The sequence below is a fragment of the Saccopteryx bilineata genome, chromosome 9 (genome assembly GCF_036850765.1).
Source record: "Saccopteryx bilineata isolate mSacBil1 chromosome 9, mSacBil1_pri_phased_curated, whole genome shotgun sequence".
NCBI lineage: Eukaryota > Metazoa > Chordata > Mammalia > Chiroptera > Emballonuridae > Saccopteryx > Saccopteryx bilineata.
The window spans coordinates 59,221,829-59,233,992 of NC_089498.1; the positions used below are offsets into that span (position 1 = coordinate 59,221,829).

At 37.7% G+C, this 12,164-nt stretch overlaps 1 protein-coding gene across 2 annotated transcripts in view; it reads left to right on the forward strand.

The window, feature by feature from the left end:
* Positions 1 to 12,164, forward strand: part of BICC1 (BicC family RNA binding protein 1) — a 389,702-nt gene that overhangs the window by 10,684 nt on the left and 366,854 nt on the right. The gene's annotated exons all lie outside the window — the stretch shown is intronic.

Sequence of the window (12,164 nt, forward strand, 5' to 3'; positions counted from 1 at the left end):
TGAGAAAGCAATCAATGAACAACTAAATGTGTTGCAACGCTCAATGAAAAACTAATGATTGATGCTTCTCATCTCTCCGTTCCTGTCTGTCTGTCCCTGTCTATCCCTCTCTCTCTGTCTCTGAAAAAAAAAACAAGTCACGTTTCCTTCTATCACCATTTCTCCTCCCTTTGCCCTCTTGAGCCTCTGTCCACCCCCCTTTTGCTCTGGTAATCACCATACTGTTGTCTGTAGATACGAGGTTTTTGTGTTTTTTTTTTTTATTAATTTCTTTATCTTTTCACCTAGCCCTCTAACTCCTTCCCCTCTGACAGCTCTCAGCATTTTCTCCTTGTCTGTGAGTTTGTTTCTATTTTGTTATTTTATTTTGTTCATTAGATTGCACATATAAGTGAAATCATATGGTACTTGTCTTTCTCTGACTGGCTTACTTCATTTAGCATAATACTCTCAAGGTCCATCCATGCTGTCACAAGGGGTAAGATTTCCTTCTTTTTTATGGCTGAATAGTGCTTTATTGTGTAAATGTACCACAGCTTTTTTTATGCAGTCATTTAGTGATGGACACTTGGCTGCTTTCAAATCTTAGCTGTTGTAAATAATGGTATATATATTTTAAAGTATATTTTGTCATAAATAAGTATTGCTACCCCAGCTTTTCTCTCTTTCTAATTGCATGAAATATCTTTTTTCATCCTTTACTTTTAGTCTGTGCGTGTCTTTCATTCTGAGATGAGTCTGTTGTAGACAGCATATATGTGGGTCTTGTTTTCTTTTCCATTCACTTACCCTGTATTTTTATATTCAAGCATTTAAGCCATTTACATTTAAAGTGATTATTGATAGGTATGTATTTATTGCCATTTTACTCTTTTAATTAGGTTCTCTGTTTTATTTTCTTCCTCCCTTCCCCCATCCTCCCCACCCCCATCCTCCTCCCTCTTTCCTTTCGTCCTACCCTCCGCCCAGGGAAATAAAACACTTCTCTTAGTGACACGGGTAACTGAAAGTCAGGTGAATTCATGACCATCTTGCCACTAACACTGTCTCCTTGGACAAGTCATTTCACCTTACAGGGTTTTATATTGCTTGACCCTAAGATCCCTACCAGCTCTGGTATTTTGAGTCTTTGGCACAGTATGCAGTAGAAACCCAATAGTATTTGGCCTGTGGTTTTGCAGGCTGACAGCTTTACATACATGAGTGATTTGGAAGGAATTTGTCTTATTTTGTGCCACACAGATGAATGTTTATAGAAAATGGGAAGGTGGTAGAATGAGGACAGTTTATTGTCTCGGCTTTGGAGGAGCAAGTACTCTCAAGAGAGTTAACCACAAGCTCTACTTTCAGACATCTTGGCAGTAGGTTTGCAGTGTCCTGTATTCTGTGGGCTAGATGTTAGCTAATTTGAGGTTTTCTATAGTAGTTGAGCAGGGATGACAGTGTAGATCATAGTTGAGACCTGTTGGTGTTGACACGCTGTATTAGATAAACAAAGGAGATTGTGTACTTACCCGAGTGGCATCTTTTGGTCACATTTTCCTCTCCCTCTGCCAGCATGTTGTTATCAAGCATGTGCCAGAATTTATATCTGTCCTCTAAACCACTAGAGAAACATAGCAGGGAAATGTAGTGATGTTTATCAGATTATTTTTCTCAAATTAAAAGATATTTCTATGGTCAAATTGTGTGTGTGTGTATATGTGTGTATTTTTCCGAAGTTAGAAGCGGGGAGGTGGTCAGACAGACTCCCGCATGCACCCGACTGGGACCCACCCGACATGCCCACCAGGGGGTGATCCTCTGCCCATCTGGGGCGTTACTCCGTTGGGGCCGGAGCCATTCTAGTGCCTGAGGTGGAGGCCACAGAGCTGTCCTCAGCACCCAGGCCAACCTTGTTCCAGTGGAGCCTTTGCTGCAGGAGGGGAAGAGAGAGGTAGAGAGGAAGGAGAGGTAGAAGGGTGGAGAAGCAGGTGGGCACTTCTCCTGTGTGCCTTGGCTGGGAATCGAACCCAGGACTTTGACATGCTGTGCCGATGCTCTACTGCTGAGCCAACTGGCCAGGGCTGGTCAAATTTTAGTTTATTTTCAGAATTACTTTAATTGCTTATTGATTTTTTAAAAACCAACACAGTATTTCCCTTATCTTGTACATAAGACCTCTAAAGCTTATATTATCTATGATTTGAGTTGACCCCTTTATCATATTTTGAGCTTTTGAAGTGCCATTTAAAACAAAGTCAAGATTTTGTCAAGATTTCATTAATTTTCAATTGCTTCAATTTAATGATTTAATTGAAAAGTTAGAAAATATATGTTTAAGTTTTGCAGGAGAAATTAGATATAAACATTTATTTTAATCCAAGTGAGTGTTTTTCTTAAATTATCTTTTTATTTGGGAAAGAAAACCCAATATTAGCATAGATCTATAGAGTTTTAAATTTTATTATAGGGGTCTATAATTTAGTAAAACATTGCTGCCAGTCATATTGTCACCTAAACAGAAATATTGTCTTCAAAAATAGATTTAATTAATCTGAATGGATATCTGGAATGCATTATCTATGAAAAGTATATTGATCAAGTCAAAATAACTAGGCTTGAGCACAAAATATTATAAAAATGGATTTTAATTTGATAGAGGTCCTGCATAAGTGGTTAGTTTTCATGTTTATGAAAATTATTTCATAAGTTATTTGGAAATAGTAAGGCCATCTTAAAGCCTAGTGGAAAATTGTTGTGTGTGTTTAATAAAATTATATTATGGAAATACATAAGTGAATACAATCCTTTACCTTTAAGTAGAATTCAGTCTAGAAGAGAAAAAACTATCTGTACCTGCAAGAGAAGAAACCTTTCTGTACCTGCTAATAAAAAGGAAGGAGATCCCACAGAGTAGAGCCCTGTTTACTCAATGTATGTCTTAGACTGGGTCACTTACCTCTGTCCCACAAGACAAGAGCTTGTGACAGCTAGTTTATTTGGAAAGTGCTCTCAAGAAGAGGAAATGATGGTATAAGGAAAGTCATATAGGAAAGAAGAAGGTAAAGTTGTTTCTGGTAAGTCCCAGATAACATCCGTAAGTCATTTATCTAAAGGACTAAAAGGAGCAGCATTTGTTTTTCAACTTCTGTCCCTCTTTGAAGAGGATGGAGGGTTGCCTAGTGGAAATTGCCTCCCCTGCACTTGTAGGTCGGTTACATACATGTAATACCTACTAGGCCAGGTGTCCAAAAGTCTCCTAGAACAGGAAGTGAGAAGTGTATCTGGTGTAAGCTTGAGGTGAGACTAACAGCACAAAGTGGGCTGATGCCTGCACAGAACCATTTACTGTAGCCTGACTGGATCAGAGATGAAGTATATTAGAGGTAAGATGGTATGTACAGTTCAATATCTTTATATACTTTAAATGTAAAAAAGGAAAAGAATTAAGAAAGGCAGATATAGAAGTAGATGTTTCTGATATTTCATACGCTTTGTTCTAAATTAAACAATTCTCTACTGTAAATTCTTGATAACTACTATCATGTATGTTTCTTTTGAGTTTGCTGTAATATGAGATTACAGAAATAAATCTATCTGTGGTCAGCAAGATGGTGAAATAGAAAGCCCCAGATCTTGCCCCCCCATAGAAACACCAGCTTAATATACAGTCCAAAAAGCTGTTATGAGAATGTTCACAGAAACTCAAAGCCAAGAACAGCTGCATTGTAATTGCTAAGAAAAGTAGTTTTATTTTATTTGCATTAGTTTCTCCCCCCAAAGCCAGCAAAACTAGTATTTGGGAGGAAAGCTTCAAAGTGTGCATCTCCTTGGAGAAAGGGAAGAACAGTGAAATGTTGTTCAACTTTCCAGCATTTTAGGGGCTACTTTAGGTATTGATTTATATTTCATCTGACTTGGAGCACTGATGGAAAAACTGACATACTTTGAATGCCTGGGACAGACATGAGAGGTAGCAAGAGACTAAAGCCTCATGAAAAGGAAACCAGCAACTGTTTCTGATTGGAAAATTACACACTCAAGCCCAGAGTAGATATATCCTTGTAAAATATTTTAGAGGCCCCCTGAATCTCTAGCTAGGCTGATGGATTTCTCTATATAAAACCAGTCTCTAAAGACTGGGAGATATGGTTATTTAAATGCGAAGACCACAACAGAAAATAACAAGGCAAATAACAAGGCATATGAAAAAGCAGGGAAACATGGTGTAATCAAAGGAACAAAATAAATGTTTAGGTACTGTCCCTAAAGAAATGAATACCTATTAATTACTTAGAGAAATGGAGATCTACTACTAATTACTCAGCAGAGAATTAAAACTAATTGCCGTAGAGAAGCTCAGTGCTTCAGGAGAACACATATAAGTAAGCAAATGAAATAAGGAAAGCAAAACATGAACAAAAGGGGGTTATTAACAAAGATAATATATGAAAAAGAACCAAACAAATTCTGGAGCTGAAGAATACAAGAACTCAATTGAAAAATTTACTGGAGAGGCTCAGTAACAGATCTGATCAAGCAGAAGAAAGATCTGTAAACTTGAAGACAGTTTATTTGAAATTATTATATCAGAGGAATGAAAGGAAAAATGGATAAAAATGTAAAAAGCCTAGGGCAGTGGTCAGTAAACCGTGGCTTGTGAGCCACACGCGGCTCTTTGGCCCCTTGAGTGTTGCTTTTCCACAAAATACCACGTGTGGCGCTACCTTGTGAAGAATGTACCTACCTATATAGTTTAACTTTAAAAAATTGGGCTCTCAAAATAAATTTCAATCATTGTACTGTTGATATTTGGCTCTGTTGACTAATGAGTTTGCTGACCACTGGCCTAGGGGACTTATGGGACACTATCAGTGGACCAATATACCCAATATGGGAGTCCCAGAAAAATAGAGAAATAAGCAGAGAGGTTTTTTGAAGATATAATGTTAGGAAACTTCCCAATCTAAGGATTGAAAGGGACATCCAAATACAAGAAGCTTAAAATGTTTCAACTAGTATGTACCCCAAAGAAGTTCATGCTGAATGTATTATAATAAAACTGTCAAAAATCAAAGACAGAATTATGAAAGCAGCAAGAAAAAAATGACTCATTATGTACAGGACAGTGCTCATAAGAGTTTTAAAAGATTTCTTAGCAAAAAAATTGCAGGCCAGAAAGGAGTGGAATGATATATTCAAAATGCTAAAATTAAAAAGATAAAAACACCTGTATCCGAGAATACCATTGTCCCATTGTCACCAAAACTGTCCTTCAGAAATGAAGGACAAATAAAGATATTCCTGAATAAATAAAAGTTTAGTTACTTCATCACCACTGGATGAGCCTTATGAAAATTGTTAAAAGGAGTTATTCAAGTTGAAACAAAAGAACATTATACAACAGCTTATGAAAAGAACATTACACAAAGATTTATGAAAAGGTAAGCTCTCTGGTAAAGAAGAAAGCCATAAAAGATGAAAAAGGAAAATGAGAAAAGAAATAAAAAATGTGTCATTATAAAAAATATCAATGAAACACAAAGGAAGGCAGTAAGAGAGGAAAAGGTCAAAATAGCTACAAAAAAAGTTAATAAAATGACAATAGTAAATCCTTACTTATGAGTAATTACTTTAAATGCAAACAAATTAAATTCCTCAATCAAGAGACATAGAGTGCCTGAAGGGGTTACAAAAACATGATCTGACTAGATATCCTATAAGAGACTCATTCAGAGATAAGGAATATATAGACTGGATGTGAAAGGATGGAAAGCGATATTCCATGCAAATGGTAACAAAAAGAAAGCAGGGGTGGCAAAATGAATTTTCATCAAAAACTCTCACAAGGGAAAAAAGTCATGTATAGTGAATTCACCAGGAAGATATAACAATTATAAATATATGCACTTAACAACAAAATACGTACACAGTTACATGAAGGAAACATTGACAGAGTTGAAGAGAGAAAGAGCAGGAGGTTTCAACACCACCTTACTTTCAGTAAGGGGTAGATAACCAGACAGAAGGTTAACAAGAAAAAGGAAGACTTGAACAACATGGTAAAGCAATCGGACCTAACACACTATAGAACACATGACCCAACAGTAGAATGCACATAATTCTCAAGTGCATATAGAATATTCTCCAGAATAGATCACAGACCACAAGGTTAGTCTTAACAAATTTAAGAAGTTTGAAGTCATATCAGATATCTTTTCAAACCACAATAGAAAGAAACTAGAAATGCAGAGCAAAAGGATAACTGGTAAATTCACAAATACGTGGAAATTAAACAGCATACTTCTGAACAATCAATGGTTCAAAGAAAACACAGGAAATTAGAAAATATGAGCTGTGGAAAACAAAAATACAGTATATTAAAACTATGGGATGCAAGAAAAGCAGTACAAAGAAGGAAGTTTATATTGATAAATGCCTACTTTGAAAAAGAAGATTTTAATTTAACAGCCTAGCTTTACAACTCAAGAAACTAGAAACAGAAGACCAAACTAAGCCCAGAGTTCGCAGAAGGAAGTAATAAAGATTAGAGCAGAAATCAGTGAAAAAGGTAATAGAGAACAATAGAAAAATCAATGAAATAAGAATTGGTTCTTTGAAAATATCAGTAAGATGAACAAATTCTTAGCTACATTAAGGAAAAAAGAGGACTCAATGAATACGAGAAATGAAATAGACATTACAAGTGACACCACATAAATAAAAACATGATTGTGAACAATTATATGCCAACAAACATTGTATGCCTATAAGAAACGGATAAATTTCTAGAAACATACAATCTATCAAGAGTGAATCATGAAGAAATAAAAATATCTGAACAGAGCTATAACTAGTGAGAAGATTGAATCACTACTAAAAAACTCCCAACAAAGAAAAGTCCAGGGGGAATGACATCAGAGTAATGGTGGTGTGAGAGATACCTCTGAACTCTCCCCTTAAAATTTCTACAAATTGAACACACATAACAGAGTGAAGCAACCCCAGCTGGGCTCACAGTAAGAGACTAAAGGTGGGAAGGGTTGAGAAGAGGGGGCAGAAGATAAGATGCACTCATGGTTGGCTGTGGAGAGAAGAGAGGCCAGACTATCTGGGTTTTTGTCCACTGGGGCTCTGGAAAGGGGACAAGCTCAGAATGACTGGGTCTTCTTTTGCTGGGAGGAGTGGCGAGATTTAGGGGCAGAGGGAGAGATACTAAACTAAAGTAGTGACAGAACGAGGGGTTATGACCCGTGTTCCCCAGGCCTGCCAGCAGCCCACACTTGCCTCCACCCAGAGACAGAGAAAATCAAAGTGCAACCCCTCCCCAGCCTCTCAGATCCCATGTCCCTCACATTGTGTGTCACAGAGTGGCACACAGACCCCACAGGTAACTCTCCAGAGCCACTCTCTCCTATGAAAAACAGAGGTGCTTGGTATGTGATCCTCTGATCTTTTGAGATATATGAAGGAGCACCTGGGGCCTGAGATTGCCAAAGCCGTAAAGTCCTCATAGATATGCCCCATCCACCAATGCGACTGCAGCCCTGCCTACATCATTGTGACAGCAACATCTTAGTGAAGGTCAGCCCAGGAATTTCACAGAACTAAAAATTGGTATACAGTGCCACCTACTGGAAGAAAGTAGAAAAACTTCTGAAAACCAATAATTTTTTTCTTCTTTTGAATTTCATTTATTTTTTTACTCATTTTTTGTGGGTGTTTTGCTTTTTGCTTTTTGCTTTTTGTTTTTTTATAGTTCTTTTATTTCATTCCTAACTAAATTTTTTATATTGTATTTTTCACTTTCATTCTTCAAGTTGTTTTTTTTGTTAGCATTCTTAAAAATACCACTCTTAAATGCCATCAGGGAAGAAGAAATCAAATACCATGGCTACACAAGAAAGAGACGTATCAGAAAGAAAAGGAAAATCTCCAGAAAGAAATCTCAATCATATGGAAACCTTTGAGTTCAACAATAGAGAATTCAAAATTACAGTTTTGAAAATACTCAATGAGATGTGAGGAAACACTGATAGGGAATTTAATGAGCTCAAAAGCAAATTAATGAACAAAAGGAGTATTTCACCAAAGAGATTGGAACGCTAAAAGAGAACCAGAGATGATGAACTGAAATCTTGAATTGGAAAATGAAGTAGTGGCCTTGGCTGTTGACCAATAGTAGAGTGTCAACTCAATGTGGTGATTTCTAGGTTCGATTCCTAGTCAGGGCACAAAGGAGAGGTGACCATCTGCTTCTTTACCCCTCCCTCTCTGCCTTATCTCTCTCTCTCTTTTCCCCCCTCCACAGCAATGACTTGATTGGTCCAAGCACGTCAGCCCTGGGCGCTGAGGATGGCTCTGTTGAGCCTCCGCCTTGGACACTAAAAATAGCTCAGTTGCAAGAAGCCACAGATGGGCAGAGCATTAACGCTAGATGGGTGTTGCTGGCTAGATCCTGGTCAGGGTGCATGTGTGAGTCTATCTCTGTATCTTCCCCACTCTCACTTGAAAAAAAAAACAGAAACCAAAAAAAAAAAAAAATCAGGTAGCAAGCTTAGCTTATAAAACAGGCCAGATAGAGGAGAAAATCACTGACATGAAAGACAGGCAACTAGAGATGCTATAGAGAGAAGAAGAGAGAATCACAAATTTTAAAAATAATAGAGCTCTGCAAGAGTTGTTTTCCATCAGAAATAGCAATATAAGAATAATGGTTATATTAGAAGAAGAGAGGGAGAAAGGGAATGGAGAGTCTATTCAACCAAATAATTGATGAGAACTTCCCAAGCCTATGCAAAGAGTTAGATCCTTAAATCCAAGAAACAGACAGAATGCTGAGTTACCTCAATCCAAAACAGACCTACTCCAAGGCACCTTGTAATGAAGTTATCAAAAACCAATGACAGGCCCTGGCCAGTTGGCTCAGTGGTAGAGCGTTGGCCTGGTGTGCAGGAGTCCTGGGTTCAATTCCCAGCCAGGGCACACAGGAGAGGTGCCCATCTGCTTCTCCATCCCTCCCCCTCTCCTTCCTCTCTGTCTCTCTCTTCCCCTCCCACAGCCAAGGCTCCACTAGAGCAAAATTGGCCCGGGCACTGAGGATGGCTCTGTGGCCTCTGCCTCAGGCGCTAGAATGGCTCTGGATGCAACAGAGCAACGCCTCAAATGGGCAGAGCATCGCCCCCTGGTGGGCATATCGGGTGGATCCCTGTCGGGCACATGAGGGAGTCTGTCTGACTGCCTCCCTGTTTCCAACTTCAGAAAAATACAAAACAAAAACAAAAACAAACAAACAAAAAACCAATGACAAAGAAAGAATCATCACGGCAGCTGGAATAAAGAAGAACATAACATGTAAAGGAAGGCTCATTAATTCATCAGACTTCTTAGCAAAAACTCTATAAGCCAGAAGAGTGGACCCAAACATTCAAAGTACTGAAAGAGAGAAATTACCAGCCAAAATGACTATATTCATCAAAGCTATCCTTCAAATATGAAGGAGAAATAAAAACTTTTGCAGATATACAGAAGCTGAGGCAATTTATTACCAGAAAATCTCCACTGCAGGAAATAAGGGGGTCATTCAATCTGATACAAAGAACAAAACAAATAAAAACTCTTAAGTGAAAGATCCAAGGTCACAATAAAAACAGGATAATCTGTGACAACAATAACAACAGGAAGAGGGTAAAGATCTGTGGTAGCAAAGATGATGGCATGCAGAAGAACTTATAAAATAGAAGACTCTCATTTGTATGAAAATTTTTCTCTTAATAACTTTATGGTAACCACCCATAAAAAAGCCACTATTGAAACATTGGTTAAAAGAAGAAGAAACGGGAAAGAAGTATGGAATACCAACAAACAAAACAACTGACAGAAACACAAAAGAGAAGAACTAAATGAGACAGAACTACCAGAAAACAAAGAATGAATATAGGAAATCCTCAAGTGACAATAATTAAATGTAAATGGACTCTAGTCACCAATAAAGAGGCACAGAACAGCTGATTGGATCAAAAAGCAAAACCCAACCATATGCTGCCTTCAAGAGACACACCTAAGCTGCAAGGATAAAAGTGGTCTCAAAGTAAAACATTAGAAAATGACTTTTCAAGCAAATAACACCCAAAGGAAAGCAGATGTAGCCATACTAATATCTGACAATGCTGACTTCAAAGCAACAAAGACAATAAGAGACCAAGATAGACATTTCATAACGATAACGGTGACACTGTAACAGGAATACATAACACTCCTTAATATATATACTCCCTGCTTTGGGAGCATATATTCTTTTTCCTTTTTTTCATTTTTCTGAAGCTGGAAACAGGGAGAGACAGTCAGACAGACTCCCGCATGCGCCCGACCGGGATCCACCCGGCACGCCCACCAGGGGCGGTGCTCTGCCCCCCAGGGGGCGATGCTCTGCCCATCCTGGGCGTCGCCATATTGTGACCAGAGCCACTCCAGCACCTGAGGCAGAGGCCACAGAGCCAAGCCCAGCGCCCGGGCCATCTCCGCTCCAATGGAGCCCCGGCCGCGGGAGGGGAAGAGAGAGACAGAGAGGAAAGTGCGGCGGAGGGGTGGAGAAGCAAACAGGCGCCTCTCCCGTGTGCCCTGGCCGGGAATCGAACCCTGGTCCTCCGCACGCCAGGCCAACGCTCTACCGCTAAGCCAAACGGCCAGGGCCATATATTCTTAGGTCTACTAACTGACCTAATAATAGAAACAGATGAAAACATAATTATACTTGGAGGTCTCAACACACCATTGATGGTTTTAGGTAGATCATCCAAACAGAAAATCAATGAAGAAATATTGGTCTTCAACAACATACTAGATCAAAAGGACATAATAGACATATCATCTCAGAACATCAGATTATACATTCTTTTCTAGTGTGCATAGAACATTCTCAAGGATAGATCATATATAAGGTCACAAAACTAACATCATCTAATTCAAGAAGATTGAAATTATACCAAACATGTTTTCTGACCGTAAGTCTTTGAGATTAGTTCAACTGCAAAAAGGAAGTAAAGAAAACTACAAAAATGTGGAAATTAAACACCACACTTCTAAAAAATGACTGGTTCAAAAAAATATAAAAGCAGAGATTAAAAGATACATACAGACAAATGAGAATGACAACATGATATATCAAAATTTCTGGGATGCAAAGAAAGCAATAATAAGAGGGAAGTTTTTTTTTTCTCATTACAGGCTTATATTGAGAAAAGAGAGATCCCAAGTAAACAACCTGCTATCACATCTGAAAGAATTAGAAGAAAGGCAATCCAAAGTCAGCAGACGAAAGGAAGTAGTAAAAAATAGAGTGAAACTAAATGAAATAGAAAGCAAAAAAATTAAAAAAAATTAATACAACAAAGAGCTGGTTCTTTAAACAGTTCAGTAATATTGACAGTCTATGGCTAAACTCAGGAAATAAAAGCAAGGACTCATATAAACAAAATCTGAAATGAAAGAGGAGAGATTATCATAGACATTATAAATATACAAAAGATCATACTAGAAAACTATGAAAGAGTATATACCACCAAATATAACAATCTGGAAGAAATGGATAATTTCCTAGACTGAGTCACAAAAAGTAGAAAACCTAAATAGATCTATAAGGAGAGAGTAAATAGAAATAACTATTAAAAACCTTCCCAGAAAATAAAAGTCCAGGACCAGATGGTTACACTAGTGAGTTCTACCAAACATTAAAAGAAGATATGGCATTTGTCCTTCTCAAAGTCTTCCAAAAAATAGAAGAAGAAACAATACTCCCTAATATATTTTATGAGGCCAACGTAACCCTAATACCAAAACCTGGTAAAGAGAAAGCAAAAAGAGAAAACTACAGACAAATATCTGTAATGAATACAGATGCAAAAATCTTAAACAAAATACTGTCAACTCTAATACAACAACATATTAAAAAAATAATGCATTATGATCAAGTAGAATTCATTTTAGTAGCAGAAGGACGGTTTAACATAGATAAACTGATCAAAATAATACAGCACATAAAACAAAGAACAGCAGCCATATGATCCTATCAATAGATGTAGAAAAGGTATTCGATAAGATACAACATGCATTTATGTTTAAAACACTCAATAAAGTCAGAATAGAAGGAAAGTACTTCAACATACATAATAAATCTCATATGA